Here is a 5,643-nt window from a genome sequence, read left to right as displayed (position 1 = left end):
AGTTTTGTTCTGGTTCTGCAGCACATGCGGTTCCATGATGTATTTTCTTCCATCCCAATCCACCATCTGACTCAAGCCAAAATTATTGAGGGAACTACCTGCAAAGCAGGCACAAATGTAAAAATACTGCAGCTGTGAGAATGTTTTAAACGTGTGATAAGAATTCCTTGGGGAGTTTTAAAGCACTAGTTGCTTCTACTTACTTAAAAAGAGAGCACCAATGTTACTTTTGTTTGGTTTTGGGGTAGTTTACAGTGTAGACAGCCTCCACCCTAACTCTAGCCAGGATGATCCAATCCTGTAGAAGCAGACCTTTCTGTGTTGGTATGTAAATAGCTGTGGAGGTAACGTGGAATTTGCTGGCATGTCCGCTGCCCCTCTATGAGAGGTGAAGCATGGGAGGAGTACTGGACGCTGACAACTCACCCTATTGCAGAACAAAAGACTTCACCTGAGTCTCTGCAGGTCTCTAATGAGGTGGATGTACCCATAGGAGCATCCTTGGGGCTGCTTTTCTCCACTACAACAGCAGGCCTTGTCCTGCCTCTTTTGCCTTCCTAGCACCAACAGCCGAGTCTGCCCAGACAGGGTGCACAGGAACTGCTTGGTCTTCAGAAGGCAGCGTACCTCACCCCCAGGCTCATGTGAACTTGAGCCAACCCCATGCAGTCCCTGGGGGAGGCTACAGAAAGAGAGCAGAGAGAGCTGGCTGTTCTAAGGGGGTGCAGGAAGCCAACACCCCTGTGTTATCAGGCAGAGTTGCTCTAGGGTCAAGTGGTGTAAGCGTCCTGCAGAAAGCCCTTGGATTGTGCTGCTCCAGGGGCCTCAAGACTAGCTGCTGTGCAAGAGGAAGAACCTTTCTTCCAATAGAAGTATTGCCTGGGCATCCACTCCGTGCTGGATGGCAAGAATCATTGAATGGTTTGGGTTAGAAAAGACCTTAAAGATCATCTGATTCCAATGCTCCTGCCCATATCCCCCTACCATGGTCAGGGACACCTTCAAAGGGTCTGGGTTACTCAGAGCCTCATCAAACTTGGCTTTGAATACTTCCAGGGCACCCACAGATTCTCTATGCAACCTATTCCAGTGCCTCACCACCCTCACAATAAGGAATTTCTACCCAATATCTATTCTAAACCTGCACTCTTACAGTTTAATGTCATTCCCTCTTGTCCTGTTGCTACATACAAGAAGGGGGTAAGAAGTCCCCCTCCAGCTCTCTTGTAGGCTCCATTCAGTTACTGGATGGTGCTCTAAGGTCTCCCTGGAATGTTCTCTTCTCCAGGCTGAACAGCCCCAACTCTCTCAGCCTTTCCTCATAGCAGAGGCGCTCCATCCCTCTGATGGCCTTCCTCTGGACTCCCTCTAACAGATCCACGTCATTCTTACGCTGGGGAACCCAAAGCTGGAAGCAGTGCTTCAGGAGTAGTCTCACAAGAGCTGAGTAGAGGAGGAGAATTCCCTCCCTTGACCTGCTGGCTACGCTGCTTTTGGTGCAGCCCAAGATTCCATTGGCTTTCTGGGCTGCCAGTGCACATCTCTGGGTCATGTTGAGTTTTTCATCAACCATCAGCCCAAGTCCTTCTCCACAGGGCTGCTCTCAGTCACTTCTCTGTCCAACCTGTGGATGTACTGGGATTACTGGGAACCAGGTGTAGGATGTTGCACTTGGCCTAGTTGAACTTCATGAGGTTTGCATTGGCCCACCTCTCAGGCCTATCAAGGTCCCTCTGGATGGAATCCCTTCCCCCCAGCGTGTCGACTGCCCCACACACCTTGGTGCGTCAGCAAAATTGCTGAGGGTGCCCTCGATGCCACTGTCTGTGTCACTGACAGAGATGTTGAACAGCACCAGTCCCAGCACCGACCCCTGAGGGACACCACTGATCACTGGTTTCTAAGTGAACATCAAGCAGTCGACTGCAGTTCTTTGAGTGTGACTGTCCAGCCAATTCTTTATACATCAAGTGGTCCACCCATCAGATCCATGTCTCTCTGGTTTGGATACAAGGTTGGCATCTGGGACAGTGTCAAATGCTTTGCACAAACAGGTAGATGATGTCAGTCACTCTTCCCTCATCAAACAATGCTGTAACCCCATTTTTGGATGTTTGACTTCAGCTATGGGGCCACTGCAGGCTGCAGTTGCAACCAGCTATCTAACTCCTTCTCTGTCTCCCTGATGTTATGTAGTCTTCTCACCGCCCCATGCAGCTCAGACACCTGCTGCAAGAGGTGCATCATGCGGACACACATTTTTCAGGCAGGTTTGCTGCCTCTCCCTACAGCAGTTCTGTCTAGGTGGAGGCAGCAGGGAAGATGGTGCAGACCCTTCAGGCACAACAAGATTGTTCATCCCTACCTGTTTCAGAGGGCTCCTCTTTGATCCACTGCTGTGATGGGACTAGTTGACCTTTATGTCCCTCTCCTTCGACTTTACAAAAACAGAAGGGCTCTGGTGAGACCAGACCACAGCCAGGACAATTCACCTTTGCAGCAGGCTTCCTGCACTTTTCCAGTGACCCCTACAGGTTCTAGAGGCCTCTGCTGGGGTTACTGGGGTCACAGAAGGCTTAAGGCAGATAGACCACTTCTTTGGCAGGGAGAGGACACAGGTCCAACCCCCCAGCACATCTGGTCCATGCCTTAAAATCAAAATCCCTCTGTTCTCCTAAGATTTTGGGTTCACATTTTCCGTAGGCTTTCTAGGAAAAGACACCAAAAACTGTGGCGTGAGAGACTGATGAGTTGTGCAGCCTTGAAGAGACGACTGTACAGAATAAAGTCGACTTCTGGTATGGTGGTAATTACAGACTAGCCCAGACATTTGAGTCTCTTTTGTTCTAAACATAAAATGTGAAGTTAGCTGGGCCAGCAGGAACAGCTGATGGTGCAAGCCAGGAATCTGCATGAGCTACCTGGCCTCACTGTTAGCAGTGCCATAATGCCTTTATGGGATGCTGTCAGGGTATGACAGACCATATAGCAAAGGAGCAAGCTGCTCCAGTGCACATTAGGAATTCTGAAATAACCTCACACACCTGAATGTCTGATGTCTGATTAGTAGAGAGAAAAATCTCTCCTTTCAAATCTCTTTTATATGCTTCCATAAAGGTAAGTGTCTTAGCTGGTGCAAAGACTCTCTGCCCAGGGCAATAGATTTTGGAGACATTTGCTAGCAGTATTTCTTTACTCCCTTAACCTATCATTCAAAATGGAGCTAATTTCACACTGTCATTTTAAAGATCCGCACACATCCTCAGTTTGAGCGCAAGTTATTGCACATCTGGCAGATACAGGGGCCTTTAGCTTGTGCTGCATAACAGATCTGATGCACCCTTGCATCTATAACATACTTTTTAGGGATTGATATAGTGAGAAAAGGTTAATTTTTTCTTAAACCACCCTTTATTAAAAAACATAAACATTTGTAAATATATAAAATTATAAAGTACCAAGTGCTTCTTGCTTCCCAGTACAGTAGAACTCAAAAGTGTCAGGTAAATTTGGTGTTAATCTGTTTGGCGTGTTAGTTGTAGGACTGCAGCTAGTTTTGCAAAAGACAGCTAATCTCATTCCTCTGAGAGGTTTAAACAATTTTGTTTCACTTTGGTTTCAGAATTCCTTCCTTCTCCTTTTGAAAAACATCAGTGCTCACTGGTGAGATCAAGGCTGGAGCTGTAGGAACGAGCAGGCTCCCTAGGAGGATGCAGACTGCAGATGGGTGTTTCACAAAGGGAGAGCTTTCCAGTTTCTAATGGGGAAGAGAATTCAGGCACTGAGACATCTCCTTTGTACAGTGCTTCTCAGGGAAAGTGCATCCTTGGCACTGGGATCATCCTTTAGCTGGACTGAACAAAGCTAGTCACAGATCCAATTTGCATCAAGATCCCTTTATCAGCAAGTACTGAGATTCCCTTGCAATGTGCATGGTATGAAGCACTATGAAATCCCAACTATCTAAATTTTTTTACCACCTACATGTTATAAGGAAAAAATTTCTCAGGTTGTACACGTAGACCTGAACACCAAACAGGACACCAGACTGCAGTGGAAGTACTGTAAGATGAAAAACCCAGTTTTACACATAGTAATTGCTAGCGTAACTGAACTCCAAATGGGTTCTTTTGTGTTACTCCCCATCTCTTATAACACTGATGAACACTTGTCAGTTGCAGAGAGAACTGGAAGGTGTTTGTTGATGTTGTTTCTTACTTGATCTTCCCTCCAGAGCCCCTAATATCTGTAGAAACTTATGGTAAGTCCCTGCACTCTCTAAGAGGTCACTTTTGCCAGTTCTTCTGCCAGTTTTCAATACAGCAGGCCCTGCTGTGTCATTGCCCAAGCAGTGAGCTGCCCTCTCAGTTTTCCTCTATAGGACAGTGTCACCATCATCATCATCATCATGGCTGGGCTTCGCGAACAAAGATTTAGGAAGGCTCTATCCACATTTGTTACAGGCACGTGGGTGACTTATGAGGCCAATACGAGATAGACATATCCGGTTGCAAAAGGCACAACAGAAAGACTCCTTAGGTGGTATATTCTGCAAAACACGGTTCTTTCTGCATTGTCATTTCTCCTCAAGGGTGATCCTGCGTGTGCTCTCAAAGGAGACAGCTGCGTTATAGATGGTGTGTCTCCAGACCTCCCGATTGGAGGTCAGAGTAGACCAGTTCTGGTGATCAATATGACCAAGGCTGAGATGTTGTTTCAGGGAATCCTTGTATCTTTTCTTCGGGGCTCCTCTCTTGCCGCAGCCAGTGGCAAGTTCACCATAGAGCAGGATCTTAGGGAGGTGGTGGTTGGTCCTTCATCCTTGAGACGTGCCCTGCCCAGCGCAGCTGTGTTCTCATCAACATGGCCTCAATACTTGTGACTGCTGCTCGTTCTAGAACAGATGTATTGGTCACATAATCTGACCAGTGGATGTTTAGGATTGTACGGAGGCAGCGCTGATGGAAGCGTTCTAGGAGACGCAGGTGGTGGCGGTAGATGACCCATGATTCAGAACGACACAAGAGAGTAGACAACACTATGGCTTTTTAAACACTGATCTTGGTACTTTTCTTCAAATGTTTATTATGCCATACTCTTTTATGGAGTTTTCCAAAAGCACTATATGCCTTTGCTAACCTGTTGTCTATCTCCCCGTCAATCTTACCATCTGAGGAGATGAGGCTACCTAGGTAATTAAACTGCTGGACTGATTTGAGCTCTGATTGGCCAATGGTGATGTGAGGATGATGGGGGACTTCCTGAGGTGCAGGTTGATAGAGAACTTCTGTCTTCTTTAAGCTGACTTCCAGCCCAAAGAGCTCAGTAGCATCTGCAAAGCAGGATGTTAAACGCTGCAGAGCTGCTTCTGTGTGGGCAACAAGGGCGGCGTCATCAGCATAAAGCAGCTCCCAGATAAGATGGTTTAAGGTCTTGGTGTGGGCCTTCAGTTGCCTTAGGTTGAACAGGCTTCCATCAGTACAATATCAAATGTAGATACCGTCCTGATCATCGAGGTCTGCCATGGCCCTTTGGAGCATCATGCTGAAGAAGATTGTGAATAGGGTTAGTGCGAGAACGCAGCCTTGTTCCACACCATTCTTAATTAAAAAGGGCTCAGAAAGTGTGTTGCCATATCGACAG

The sequence above is a fragment of the Chiroxiphia lanceolata genome, chromosome Z (assembly GCF_009829145.1).
Source record: "Chiroxiphia lanceolata isolate bChiLan1 chromosome Z, bChiLan1.pri, whole genome shotgun sequence".
Taxonomy (NCBI): Eukaryota; Metazoa; Chordata; class Aves; order Passeriformes; family Pipridae; genus Chiroxiphia; species Chiroxiphia lanceolata.
This window is presented reverse-complemented; position numbering follows the sequence as displayed.